The 15,623-nt window shown below is 41.4% G+C and overlaps 1 protein-coding gene across 1 annotated transcript in view; it reads right to left on the bottom strand.

The window, feature by feature from the left end:
• Positions 1-14,998, bottom strand: part of ip6k1 (inositol hexakisphosphate kinase 1) — a 43,419-nt gene extending 28,421 nt beyond the window's left edge. The window contains exons 1-2 of the mRNA XM_088917764.1: positions 14,314-14,998; positions 14,051-14,230 (exon numbers count right to left, since the gene is read on the bottom strand). The gene's annotated coding sequence lies outside the window, so the exon portion shown is untranslated. The remainder of the gene's footprint in view (positions 1-14,050; positions 14,231-14,313) is intronic.
• Between the last annotated feature and the right edge of the window lie 625 nt (positions 14,999-15,623).

Raw genomic sequence — 15,623 nt, 5'->3', positions numbered from 1 at the left:
AATTGCTTGCATATTTTCTCATGTTATTTTATTGTAATCTGCTCTACCTGAAGAGACTGAAAGGTGATCAAATGCAGGTTCTCCGCTGGAAAATCATTTATGAGGAGCGGTAGCAATTACATCATTGCACTTCACACAATTAGTAGTCCTGTCTAGATGAGGTCAAGTTTTTATCAGACAAGGTAACAGCTTGGATTCTTTCCACAGGTTGCCTGTGCAGAGTTCAGAGGGCTGGACAGAAATAGAGCACCAGTGGACTTCTTTAACCAGCACTCACTGCTGACTCAGAAAAAAACAAAACAAAAAACTGATCTTTCTTTTTAAACTTTCAGCCTCCTGACAATACCACATTCTCCTAATGAACATTTGTGGGGAAAAAAATATTTTTCATAACTAAAAAATGTCTCTAAAAAATATTTGCTCCCAACAAAAATATTCTTTCAGTTTCTGTAGAACTGGACAGTGAGAGAATTGTGTATTACTTTATCACAGGATGTTTTTTGCCAACCATCAGGCGAAAAAGCAGCCTACGACCATACATTCTAATTATTCTTCCAGGGTTCTATTACAAATAAGATTAATAGAGCTAATAATTAAAATAGAACCCCGGGTCTCTGTAAATGAACTTGTGATATAGCGCGGCTCTTCTGGAATAACACGGGTAAATGCTAATTCAACGCAGAGGTACTGAGAGCAAAATATTTTTTTAAATTAAAAATGCTAGGCTTGTTGAAAATACAATTAATCAATCCAACTAAAATTGGCTTATTTATAATGTGGAAGATTGTCACATTATCGTGAAAATATAATTAGACATTAAAGATCTACTGAATTTCTCCCCCCGCCTAGCACCTACAACGTAAAAGAAATAAGCAAACAGTTAGGGTATTTGCTGAAATGAAGACATAAGCCTATTTTTCTGCAACTCTGCCAGTGTAAAACAAAAGCTGTAGCCTTAAAAACACGCCGTAACACTAAAGACCTTATTTTGAAAATAAGAAATTAAACTTGATGCCGCAAAAATGTTTAACCATCTCTTCTAAAATGAACATTGTGAAACATTACACCACAACATTTCTGATTGTGTTGTTCTTTCATTAGTTAAGTAGCAGGTGTAACCTCGGTGTGTGGAATAAAAGTTTTATGAATACGGCTCCCAGCTGCTCCTTGAGATAACTATCCCCACTCTGCAGCTTACTGTGTAATAGCCTCTCCTGGATCGCACCGCACAAAGGAGCCACAACAACCAAGCCGATCAACCAGAAAACATGCCCAAAAAACTTGAGACCAATGTAACTATGCAGGGGGTTTTCATAAAATGAAAACATAATTGCCCTTTGAGTTTTAGACCCATAGAAAAAAAATTCTACGGGTCTAAAACTGCCCTTACCATTACTGCATGGACAGGTCTGTGTTGTGAGGACCTGCAGAGTAAAGGTGATTTAAATCTTCGAGTAATTGTGTATTTAGTCATTCAGGATTTCCGCTCAATAGCAACAACAAGAAAATCAGCATTTACAATGAGTGAAAACAGTCAATTTAATGAGCAAGCCTCCACTCACAAAGAATTACAAGAAAATCCATTATTTCTCATAAGCCTGCATTTAACAATGATGACAGCTTGAACTAAAGACACATGAATCATCACATACACTAAAATAAACCTGGAGTGATCATCACCCGGTGGCAGGAAGATTCAGAACAAAATTTACAACAGGGAGAAGTCGCGTTTAAAGGATGCAGGATATATTTCATTCCAGCACTTTTAAAAGCAATGCAAGGGAAACGTCTGGATGACAGGGGCCAGTTGCTAAACCCTTGCAAACACATAAGGTTGTACAAACATCATCACCACCTGCCCTGTGCATTATCTATACTAAAAGCCTCTACTCAGCTGACAGACAGAGACAGCAGAAGATAGTACCTTATTGCGCTGTTCAAAAATGCACTGTAGGTCCATCAGGACCCAGAGAGAGAGAAGAAAAGTAAGGGTGAAGGTGGCTGTCCCCTCTCAAAGAGATCACTGGTGTACCCCTTGAAGATCAAGTCACTTACTGAAAAGACACACGGGGTCCTGATCGCCGTCGTTTTTTGCTGGAAAAATCTGAACTCCCCAGATGTTATCTATATCTTGACTCCCCCCCCCCGCCCCGCCTCACATAGAAAACAGGATTCCCAGAAGTGTTGAGGTGAGGTACTGGGGGGTTTATTCCAGTCTAATCACCCAAGGCCAAAAAGCCTCCCCTGTGTCAGCTGCCAAACAGATCCGCACGGACCCTCGAGTGTGGCCAAACCGCAAGAGACATAGAGACAACTGAGATAGGGAAAACTGGCCCGCTGGCATGGGAGGCTTAGTTTTGACACACCATTTAAGAGGCAGTGGAAAGAGTGAGAGGGAGACAGGGAGAGAGAGAGGTGACCCCTTTAAGCTGCTTTTCTACGATGACAGTCCATCTTACAAGTAAGCATTGCAGGGAGGGGGGAGATTAGGCTGCGCATCTATTCCAGATCCGTTCTCCGATTGCTGGCCTCCAAGCATTATCAAGCTAATTTTAGCTGATGTCTGTCAAGGATTTAGGGGATGGTGGGTGAATTAAGGGTGGTGTCAAAGTGAGCAAGGATGAACAGGCCCGATCACCGCCTGTGGACACTTAAAAGAAGCTTAATGACCAGGACTCCTGTTGTCATTCACCAAAAAACCTTTTTATAGGCCAATGTCACTCACGGGAGTCAAATAGATTTGAACCGTCAACAGGCCCCAAGAATCCACCTTAAGCAAAGTTGATTTTTTTCAATCATTTGTTGCCGGTGTTTACATACACCACTCTTCGCGATTAAGGAATGCAACCATCACTGTCCTCCGTTTGTATAAACAAGAAAGATAAGCAAGAGTAATGAGAGATGTATGAACTGGTAGGAGTCCTGCTGCGGATTCATATGCTTCTGTGTAATAAGAGAAAATAATGGTCTTAATTCATTGGGGGTATTTCTGTATTCCCAACTCATGGCCCAGAGCTCCTGCAGTGGTAAATACAACATGCACTGAGAACGCATGGACAGAACTGGAGCTGAGACCAGGTCACAGTGCACAGCCAAGTCTGTCACATAACCAGGGCTGGTTGGAAAGCTCATCATATTCACTACCACTATTTTAATCTTGTGTTGTTTATTCTTCAAATGCAGAAGGGAGAGTGCAGTTATCAATGCCATAAATGGCTGTCGTCCGTCTCTTGATTTGTACAGTAAGCACTCTGCAAAGGGACATGAGATAACGAGAGGCTGTGACTAAAAAGGATAAATATACTACCTGGGTCTGACCACATTTTTTGCAAGAAAACCCATGAGAAGAGATAGCACATCCAGCACTGATGAGACAGGTGGCGATGTTCTCTGGATGAAGATAAAAGATACAATTCAAAAACATGGACAAGAGATGATCCGATAAGACTGTGGATGCAAACGTGCACTCTTAATTCAGCTGAATTACAGCTTCACTATAAAAGATTAATATTAAAGAGCACGTCAAGCAGATGATCGGAGGACTCCTACTACTCACACAGCATCTTGAACTTTTCTCTACCCACAGCCCTCATAGGAGAGTCAGTGTCAGCATTGCCAGGCAGACTCCAGTCAAACCCACAGATAAGTGCAGCCTGGCAAGCAGCAAAGCCAGAGACACTGAGGCGAAAGGAGCTCATTGTCAGACAAGCACAGCAATGTGAAAAATGAAAATGAGATGAATGTAAGAAACAGGCGTGAAAGAATTCCTAGTAAAGCAAAAACAAGATCAGCATAATATATAGCGTGTTCCTCTTGTGTGTACACCATAAACAGAGATGATACTTGTCCCATTCTAACAATGTACATCCAAAACTTTAACGTGCAAACATATCCGGCGAAAAAAGGATCCAATAAACCTCAGTGCTGAAACTTTCAGGCTTATTTTAAAATAAAGTAAAATCTGGGTTTCCTGTGACAAAACACACATGTGCCAATGCTATAAAATACAGTACACTGTTTTAACTTCACCTGTACAGATGTATATGTACACAACACAATAAATACACACTGAGTCTAGGGGCATATCCAGAGGGGTGGTACAGGGTGCTACCACCCCCAAATATGGCTTTTCCACCCCAGCTGTCACCCCATTTTAGGTGCTACCTAAATCCCACATCGTCTTAAATTTACCAAAAAAAGAAAACATTTGCAGGGCATCTTAATTGTTTTTTTAAGAGTATAAAAGTAGCCTTAACAGTCAATGGTTGGTGTCGGCAAAGATGCGTGAGATTATTGTAGATCACTCCAATGCAGCAAAGTCTGAGATCTGGGTTTTGTTTGAGCACAGTTCCGCCTTGCTGACAGGGTATAAGAAGGGTTACCAGAGGAACTGGGAATAGTGGTTCGCCTATAGTACATCTTATTTTAGAATGCAAATAATATCATTTAAAAATGCCACCCCTCTTCCATCTCAAATATAAAATCTAAAATCTTACACCACTGACCAAGATCTGCCTGAAAGTCAAAATGGCAACAGCTTCTGATATTTATTTCTAGTTATTAGTGGTACCACACTTAGTTATTTTTTTTTTCCAATTTACATGCAAGATGTTTTAGCTTCTAAGATAAAAAAGCAGGAATATGTTTTTAAAAAGTGGTGCATACGCCTCTTTACCGTTTTCAACCATTTACTGATTTTCTCGTTAGTACTGAATTGCTTCTGCTCTTAATTTTTTTTAATTGAGACACATCTTTATGAGGTGGTGATGAAGTACAATAAACGCTTACCAATTTCTGTATCCAAAGCCCTTATTTCGCATTTTGGAGTTCTGCTCCTGACACACAACAAAACGCAATTCTGAGTCTTACAGGAATGGCAGTCACTGTGTCAAAGTACGCTCACTTTGTCAGTATTAACTGTGTTTCCTACATTGTTAGCAAATTTCTGCTACACATCCACAATGAGGGAAGAATTTCCAATATTTCTGTCTGGGTGCCTTTATTTAATTATTACAGACTATGAAAGTCGACTCACTCTGAAACACTAATTCTAACACTTCCATGTGATGGCAGATATTGAGACAGAAACTGCAGGACATGCAGGTAAACAGACATTCTTCATGTCTCCCCTGTACGTACAGTACAGCCTCACACTGTATGCTACAGTATTGTGTCAGAATGAGTCTTCTGAAAAATCAACATGTTTTGGTAAAGACATGTGCTTGAAAGAAAAAAGGAAAAGGGAAAAGCTTTAAAAAGGCCTTTGCGCCTGAACTGGCAAAGTATTCCTGCATCTCCTTGAGAATGCCTGTCAATGAGAGAAAGAACAGCCCCGGAAATCTGGCGAGTAACTCATGCTAAAAATCACACTGGGCTCAGACAAAAAGAGAAGAAACTTCTAGTACATCTCCTCTGGCTGGTTTCCAATACAGGAAGGCCACAACAGGCATTTAAAGATTTAGGTTTAAAACGCAAATAATAAGCCTTGTTATTGATTTAAGACACCACCCATTACGAACTAATGTTTTTAGCCCAGTGAAGTTTACCTGTGATGACAGACAAAATTAAATGATTTATTTTGGGACTTTTAACAAAAGACGTCATTGTGCAACCGCCCACAACTAAACCAGAGAAAGCAAATATCATGCTTGACAAAATCCCACGCATATAATATACGTAGTGATGTAAATAAGCATTAAGAGGAACCTTCTGTTATCTCCATTCCATTCAAGGAGTGCAGCTGGCTCACAACGCTAGCTATCCTGCACCGAACATCATCATTTCAAGTCCTAGCAATGACTGGTTTGCAGTTTTGGCAATATAACTGTGAGAAATGTAAAACTGGGGAAACAGTTTTCATACAGCTCCTCCCACTGCAGTATTCCAGTGAGGCCTGGAGATCATTCAGGAGATCAGCTCGGGATTGGTTAAGGGAATACTGTAAAACTGTATATAATCCTCACTCAGCGAAGCCAGGATAAACTTAAGGACCACCCTAAAAATTATACTGGAAGCTAAATGAATACAGTGCAACAGCAAAAAAAATCTCTTTATCCATATATCAATTCTTGCTTTTCTTGATGCATTTTATTTTAGTAGAAAAAAACCTGTTAAGCAAAGAATCAACCACAAATCACAGGTGGCAGGTCCAGATAGATAGTTTAGCACCAAGTTAAACATATCCAAAACACTGGCAACAAACCACTTTATAAAGACGTACCACTTTAATGTGGTACTTGAGTTCATCCACTCTTTTCTCACTTACTGGCTTGTTCCAAATCTTTTGTACGTTCCGTTAATTCTCCAGCATTGTTTCGGTTTAGATCCTCACCTTGTCAAGAAATACAATTGTTCAAACAAACATTACTTCTGTTAATTCGCCTTTAAGGCAGAAATAAAGGAGCCTATTTTGGCTCATAAAAATGCGATCTACCAAAAACAGAGAAAAAGACCCGCCTGACAAAAGAGCAACTTGTGCACAAAGAAGGAACAAATTGTTACAAACAAAGGCACAAAATAACAGCGAAGAAGACAAACTGCACAGATAAGGTAGTGTTTGCAGCACTGCTCAATAACTGCTCGTATTTCAGTGCCCCTGTACCTGCAATGTCCGGTTTCAAGTTTGCACCCAAGGTGATGAAGTACTGACATTAGCTTGCCGTTTTTGGACCCAAAATATTTTTTCAAAGTGACAGTATAACAAAGCAATGTGCAAGTCCACTGTGCGTGCAATAGCAGGACAACACAGCAAAATGAGCTTTCAGTGCTAAATTTAAAACACTTGGGTGGGTGGTGGTGAAGCCCGTGTTGAATCCTGTCAGAGGAATGAGACCACCACCTCTTGCGGCACGCTCCTACAAAACACTGCGGTCTCATACCGTGCGTCTGGCTGCATTCTGACTCCGGATACCAGAGCCCAAAGGCGCTGGCACACATCGGGTGGAGCCGGAGGCAGAGAGAGAGCTGCTCTTGGGGAAAGAGCCATGCTCAACAGGTGACAGGTGATAACTGATGAACAGAGAGACCGAGCCAATCTGCAGGGACAAGAGGGCGAGGCGCCGACACGAGCAAAGGAGAGACATGAATTCTTTGGAAATTAGTCAGGTCGGCAGGGAGACATGACCTCACAGCGCAGGCAGGCAGCTAATAGGCTGGACTCTCTAACATACACTACTGCCCTTCCTTATATTTCAATGTCTGTGTCTATACCATATGTGGGGTCCTAGCACACCTCAGCAACTGAAAGGAAGGCAATACTCATATGCACCTCAACTGTGCACCATAATGGATTATTAAAGCACTTCATCGCCAAACCAAATCTATCGGGGTGCCACCTCAGTGGTGCAATACTGAAACAGGAGTGTGGAACCTATGCAATTTTATTTTGAAAGAAAGTCACATTCCAGCTCAACAACAAATTTGTTATATATAGACGCTGACCATTTCAGCTGAAAGATGGCTCTGTAAAACTTTAAAGTGAGAGGGTGGAGGTTAAGAAATGCATACTTATTTTTTTAACATAAAAACCTAATATCACTGTATCACTGGCTTCTGAGAGGCCCTTACTGTATTTTTGCTTGTAATTCATAATATTTAGGAATCTTCAGAGCAGCACAATGGAACAGGGGTGAGTGCTACTACCTCTGTGATTCTGGTCTGAGGCACATGTCCATCTGGAGTGTGCACATTCCCACAAACCCAACTAGAACCCTACACTCTCAGGATGAATCCCAGCTGTCCAGGACAGGCATCTTTGTTTTTTTGTCATTTTTTTAAAATAAAAATTCCCTTGACAAACAATATAACTAAGTTGTAAGGGATTACATTTTCTCCCATGATCTCCTCCTTCCTTGCAGATGACAACACTCTTCCACCCTGGACCTGTAAAGAACACACACCTCTCTGTGGCTATATGGCTATCTTCTCCAGAAGCCAATTAACCTATCGGTATGATTTTGAACTGTGGGAGGACACCAGAGCACCCAGAGGAAACCCCCAAGAACATATGTTGGACATACAAACTCCACGTCGTTCACATCCCAGGACTGGTATTGAACCCAGGACGCCAGCGCTGTGAGGTGGCAATGCCAACTGCCCCACCCTGCCATCCAGAACATAGCATAAAAAAATGGTAAGAATACTGAAAGCAACAATCTAAGCCAACCACCTTTGTCCCTCTACCCACAAAGGCATGTTTCAGTGTAGGCCCAGCAGCACTTTCATTTCTCATCATTCTTGAAGTAGCTCCAGAAGAAGACTATCTTCACTACCAAGAAATGCAAAGGACTTCTTCATACCAAGGAGTTAACCAGCCCAGAACGACTTCCCTTCTTAGCAGTAATGCCAGCCAATCAAATCCACTTTTACAGCATAGGCAAATCCAGTGACGAAAGAAAGAATATTTTTCTCCAGAACAGTAAAGTTGAGGAGACTCGTCTCTAGGGCACAGCCTCACCTGAAAACACGCTGCTCCCCGAGAACACCGAGCCAGCTTCAGAGTGTCAGAGAGTCCCAGTAGGAACCGTCTCTGAGGAGTCAAGTAAGATCTAGGAATAAAACTAAAATGGATTATCTGATATTCAGGGCTTTGGGAACAACTGCGAAAGATTTAAAACAGGATACGCTGCGTTCTAAAAATGGATGGTTAAAAAAAAAACCTCAACTCTTAAAATTAAAGATTGAAAGCTTTGAGGAAAAAAACTGCAAGCTTGCAACATTTAGTTAGAAAACAACATTTGTTTTCAATAATAATATCACCTTAAAAATAAACAAAATTCTTCACATGTTTTGCTGGGAAACAGCTGTATAACCAATAACAACTGCAAATACATATCTGGAACTAGTAAGTTTGGAACCAGGAACAAAGCTTGCTCCCCAATGGCAATCTTAACAGGTTTTAAATTTTACAGGGATTAAACAAGGGCCTAGATAGAATCCTAATGCCATTTGACCCGTAAAATGCAAATTTTAAACCCTGTACTTGATAGGGGTGTTTTGGTTTTCACAGGGTAGATGGAGGTACCTGGCTTTCAACAAAATGAAACCCACCAAGTATTGAGTGTACAACTTGTGCGGAGGGGGGTTGCCTTAATTTTAAAGTCGGTTGACTTAAATGGCAAAAAATTGCTAGTTAAAGTAGCATCAGCTCAAGATCACCATCAGATCTATTGAAGGTGGGATGGAATGAAAACCAGCAGGCGTGTGGGTCTCCGGGACCAGGATTGGAAACCACTGCGCTAAACTTATGACAGGACGAGAGTCAGCCCACGTCAGTGTGCATCTGTACTTTCTGAGTCAACCTAGAGCCATGTCTGATGGCTGCACCTTTATAAAGGTCAGTTAGTACACAATAAACAGACAGTGTAAACAGGAGGCAGGATACTGTGTGTATTCCCTCGGTGGCCTTTTACAGTTTAATTGAATTAGAGAAAGGTTTACGGAGATTACCTATACAGTACATGTTTCATCATCAAGGAGAACTGCGTGTGTGGTAAGGACATCATCGCATGCCTATGGAAGCTTAAATTTTTAACAGCTGGTATTAAGACAGCCTTTGATATTACACCTGTTCATGGATCAACAATAAAGCTCTGTGCACACGACTAATTCATCCTCTAAAAATCAGTAGGCCACAACTCAGGGTACAGTTGTTGGTTTAGTCAGGGTGCTGCTGTTGTTCCCACATCTAGTCTTACTGACTCCCTGCAAACTAGTCACCCATCTTTAAAAATATATTACTTCTCCTACCATGACCTAAACAAATTACTTATCATGGTTCTAACCACAGCGAATTTGCATCTGTTCAAATGTGCTCAAATTCACATGTTCAGAAAGAATGAGGATATGCACCAACTGAAAAACAGGAGCAGACCTATATGAGAATCTTCCTTCTTCTTAAGACAAAAACTCCTGCCGTATTGCATTCATGAAGCATTATATGTTGTAAGAACCCCCAGAAATACACCACTGAGAATTGGCCTTCTTAAGGTTCAGAGAATTCAGCTGAAAACTGGGTCAAAGCTACTTTCAGTTTTATTCTTTTAAGAAGCACAAGATGTTAAACATGCCATGTTGCGGGGGATGGACACCCAGGCCCTGTTAATCTGTTAAGGCAAAATAAAGATTAAAAAAAGCAACCAGGCATAGGCTAAATCTTAAAGGGGTACAGTACAACAACAATGGGAAAATGTTCCAAAAACAAAACCACAGGCGTATTTATGGCATATGGCAGCCGACATTCAAAAATCACTTTCTGCACAAACTACTCAGACTGCAAATGTGACCCATGAAAAAGTGCACAATGTAAATGCCCTGGAAAGTGTATGCACGCGGGATACGATAAGATTAAATCACTTTATTGGCCAGATACAATTTCTTGTATTAGAATTGGTTTTTCGCATACCCCAACTTGCTCTCTATGAGACACACAGACAGGGAGAGAAGCTTGGGGTCAGAGTGCAGGGCCAGCCATTTATACGGCGCCCCTGGAGCAGTTGGGGTTAAGGGCCTTGCTCAGGGGCCCAATGGAGTAGGATTCCTCTGCCGGCCGTGGGATACGAACCGGCAACCTTCCAGCCACAGGCGCAGATCCTTAGCCACAGGGTGGTTTGTAAATTCATATCCTATAAAACCAACACTTTTTAGAGTAAAAAAACCACACAGAGGGAGTGTGTTGGGGGATATAATCTCTTATATCTATTATAAATAATACGATTTGGACACCTTGACTTCCATGAGTTAACGAGCATGCAATTTGTTATGGCACCTACTTCACAGTTTCTTACAGGTAATTGTCTTTTTTTGTTGTTGAAAATCTTGAACTGTATTTCTAATTTATTTTCAGATTTGGACTAAGCAAAGCTCCAAACAACAGTCTGAACTGAAAACAAACAACAGCTGTCAACGTAGCGTGGCAGCAAGCGTTTTATGAATAAGTCCCAGGGTGAGGACAGCCCTCTTCCATCAGTATGCACAAGATCAGAGACGGGCCGACAGACAGCTCTTCACACATCCTCCTCAACAGCACATGTGCAAGACGATCAGGCATCCTCTGGCTCTGTGGAGATACAGGCCTGGGTGCCGGGGACACTGCCCTGCCATCAGCCTCTTTGCTCCACCTGGATCACACTTTAGGAACTACTGTAACATGACCGGTTTACTCTTGCTGAAAACAAAGCATATGTTCCACAAACAAAAAATGATGAAAGGATGAACACAGGACTGCGAGCAAGGACTCTGTGGAGAATGAAGAAAATCCTGCCATGCTAGCTAGCTGCAATTATTCAAGAGATTTTTTGTCTGGGACTTTGCTGAATGGGAGCCTGACAGTCTGCTTTATGTATCCTGCATGCCTGGTTGAAGTCTCAATCTAGAATTGAAAAGGGCTTTTTCTTTGCTTTTTTTATATAACTTTTTATTTGCTTTAAAATGATACTTAGTGTATTTCATATTAAGGGACAAGAGACATGAAAGTCTAAAGAATTTTTGTAGTTGGTAGAGTCAATGAAAATAAGACCCATTTGTTTTCACCAGCTGCTAGTTACAGTTGCATTCTTCAAGAACTCGCACCTACCCAGTAACACAGTGGAAGCCATAACAATTACAGCTGCCCTGCTAAATTTCAAAGGGTCTACACAGAAAATGACTATTCTCAGTGTAGAACCGATCTGCTGCTTGGTTTGTTGCGTGTGTGTGAAAAATTAGATGATCAGTCTTCATAAAGTCAAATGTCTGCGCTACCCAGAATAAGGGATGAAAAAAGTATGGAGGTTCATTTAACACGTAGTGCTGCTGCTATCGCACAACCTAGCCTTATTTAACACTTTGTTTCCTTTATTTAACACTGTCACTGAGCTGCTGGGTTGTCACCTGTGCAGCCACCTCCCTCAGGCTTTGTCAGGGGTCTGATCAAAGGACAGAGGTGTGATCTGACAAGCCTGATCCCCCAGAAAAAGCCAGTGCTCCCCAAAGCACAGATCTTCTAAAGTCTCTACACAGTTACTAAATAGCTCACATGAACCATCTGAACAAAGTTCATCTGCACTGAAGATAGGATCACACCTATGAAGAACAGCCACCCACTAACCACTTGCTTTAAAATGATGAATGGGAGAGGGAGCGATCAAGCCCGTCTCTAAAGCCCCAGAGAACATGTGCTCCCTGCATACAATACATGCGGAATTGTTCTAGGTTAAACACCTTTTTACTTACTTTCAGAAAACAAAAATGGGCTGCAGTTTTAGAGTATTTCTACGGATTAGAGAAACTGAAAGCAAACAAGCCCCAGCTTTTGCTGCTGCTGAACTTGATTTGCATTGTCAAGTTTGATACCTTCATCGCTTGTACTCCAGCACTGAACATACAGTACCAGCGTGAATAAAAGATGCTGTTTTAATTCCACGCCCTTGCATGAGGAGAGATCCTGAAAAAACCAACCACAGAGCTGCAGGACAGCACCTGGGGTAGAAATATACCACCAAGCATCTTTTTATTTGGAAAAGACCAACTACAAACCGTACCACTCAGAAGACAGTACACAGTGGTATAAAAGGCTAAAAAAGATTCAATATCATCAGTTTATAGTGCAGCTTTTAACTCTGAGTCAGGGATTTTCTTTTACAGCAAGGTTAGTGTGACTATAGCTATGTGGTAAGCTTCTCTACCTGTCCATGTGTCTCAGAGCAAGTTGGGGTATGCGAAAAGACAGATTCCTAATACATGAAATTGTATATGGCAAAATAAAGTGATCTTATCAATTTTCTACTGGATTTGTACAGAATCTATGACTAGCGATTCCGGTGGGTGAAGGCAACCCCCCTTAACTCTAGTTTCATTACATACCTTTCCAAAAAAGCAGAGAGAGTTACAGGAATAATTAAACCCGAAAACAGAAGAAATTTACCTAGAAGACAGAGCAGTCCAAAGGTCTCTTTAAGTTATTTTTCAAACATCAGCTTACCAGAATCAATAAGACTTTCAAATCACATATATTTCACAACAGTCCACAAACCAAAATTTTAAGCGAATGCATCTATCAAAAATTGGACCAGACCAGAAGTCACATTTGGCATGAAATGTGAGGCTTACATAAAACATAGATGTACAGTACACCCTTGAGCTCTGACAATAAAATGAATTGATCTTATTAAGTAATGGAGTTTTAAAATAGTACACTCCATAAGCTGTCTGAAATGTTTTTGCCCCGTGTAATTGTCAGAATATGTTTGTGTTCTAAACGTGATTCTCATTTTTCTAAATCTAAATATTTCCATTGCTGAAGGATGAGTACATATTGCACGTTTCAGTCCACTACTCACTCACAATAAATAGACGCCTTGGATTTTAGTGATTACAACAGTAGCAGTACAAATTGCCACCGGGGAAAGCCAATTTTGCAATGACAGGTTAGTGAAGACAGTAGCCCAAACGTACTGTAATAAAATCTACTAAAGTGCTATTGGAGAAGTTATACCTTTGTGACCTTTCTGGATTATTTTGAATTAGGAAAGAGCAATAATGCAGCATGTATCTAAACGGACATGTTCATATTAACAATAATCTACAAAGAAGCATCAACACCAAGATGCAAAATCTTTAGCCACTTTTATAAATGTATTAAATTAGCGTTAGGACTGATGCTGTGTGGAGAACACTGTGCTACAGTTTAGGTGTAAACCTTTCGCGTTAACTGTTCCTCGGACAATTCCTTTACTGACTAGTGTAATAAGTACTGCAACAAAACAGAAAGTGCAATCACAGGATCAAAAAGGGGATTTTCACTAGGACAGACAACACCATACCCCTTGTGCTTCCGTGACACGCACCACCATCACGAAAATGATGCGAGAGAGGGTCGGTCAGTTACGTTCTTGTTGATTGTGCTGCTTATGAAACCCCTCATGCAAATGCACCGATTTTCAGAGCAAAACGGAAAAGCACACTTCAAAATGCACCAGTGAATGAATCGCATTGCTCCATTTTACGTCATGTTCGTGTCTTACAGTTGCGTGTACAACTACTACACAAACAATATATATATATATTTCCTTACCGGCGATATCAGCCCTCTGCTCTGACAGCTCGCAGGTATAGGGTCCACAGTGGGTCAGGGTAGCCCAGGCTTGGCCGAACCAAAACAGGCATGTACCAGCAAAAGGTTCAGTATGATATTGTGGGTTCTTCCTCTCGGATGACCTTCTGCAAAACTGACCCTCTGGGTGCTCGGAGCAACCTTTATCGAAACCCAAGACAGATTACAATGTAGTACAATGTAGGATTTATGCATCTGAACATTTAAAAAAAACGGCTTCTTACCTTTACAGCTGGAATACGTATGTCCTGCGAAGCTAGGAAAAATAAAAAATGTAGAAAAAAATAATGTACACGAATTTAAAAGCAACCTTTCCAGGGTTAAAAATGGGCCATGCGTTGGATAAAAAAATAGTTCCCCCAAGAACTACACCAATAATATATACCGGTGTGATTTACATGATCCAAACATTTTGCAGCGAGGATACCCTTACCCCGACCTAGAGGGTCTGAGGGGTGACGGATGCCACTGTCAGCCTCGTTTTTTATCAGTCCAACTTTAATAAAACGTCACCCTTTTGACACCCATCGCCCTTCAAAATCCTTCCCGTGGAAGAAGCCAGGTTGCGATTGTGACACGGGTGGAGTGGGGGGGCTAGTTCTTGTTTTCGCTTTTTCTCTCTCTCTTTCTACTCTCTCAATAATTCAGCTTTCCCATCCCTGCCCCTGCCCAGGGTCCTCGCTTCCACCAGGTTTTTTTTTGGTCTATGACTGTTATTAATAATTTAACTTTTTTTTTCTCCCGTTATTTCAATGCACTCAAAACAAAAAAAAACGCTGCTGTTTCTGGGTTTATGCGAGAGAGAGAGAAAGGATTATCGGTGTCTTCCCAACCAGGGTCTAAGAATGCTTCCTTTCTGGCCAGGGAAAAAAAATAATCAAAGCTATTTTCCTTTTCTGCAACAACAATGGCGGCCCGCAGCCGGGAGAACGGGGTTCCGACGTCAAGCGGACGCAGACAGAAGGCGTTGCTCAGGCCCAGTGTCAGCACTCTCCAATCGGAGAGAGAAAAACACAGCGCTGGCGACACCTCTCTCGCCCCAATTGGATACCCAGCTTGGTTGTTATCTCCCTATCGGACACGCCTGATTTCGGATGTGGAAACAACTGTCGAAACGGGGATGTTATGTCAGTCACAGCGAGAAAAAAAAATGAGACAAATACTATGCCTTATGCAGCACCATTCCTGTATTATAGCTTGGTCTGGTTAGATAGCAAAATTTAAGCGGGGCTGGGCCCGGTCAGTACTGGTATGGGAGACACGGAAAACAAAGGTTTCTGCTATTTAGTTTTTTTTGGTGGTAATATTTCCTCTGGACCAGATTTTCCCAATCACCCAGGATGGTGCCATGGGACACTGTAGTAACTGGATGAGAAACAAACTGAGCTTCCTGACTAAATTTACCTTACCTACGAAAAGAAATTCCTAATGCAAGAAATTGTATATGGCTAATAAATTGATCTTACCTATCTTATCTACTCTGAGAGCAGGGATGCTAACCCACTGCCCCGGCTATATTCCACTCTGGACATAC

The sequence above is a fragment of the Atractosteus spatula genome, chromosome 5 (genome assembly GCF_055471065.1).
Source record: "Atractosteus spatula isolate fAtrSpa1 chromosome 5, fAtrSpa1.hap1, whole genome shotgun sequence".
Taxonomy (NCBI): domain Eukaryota; kingdom Metazoa; phylum Chordata; class Actinopteri; order Semionotiformes; family Lepisosteidae; genus Atractosteus; species Atractosteus spatula.
The sequence above is the reverse complement of the archived record's forward strand: the minus strand, read 5'-3'. Positions and strand labels throughout refer to the sequence as shown.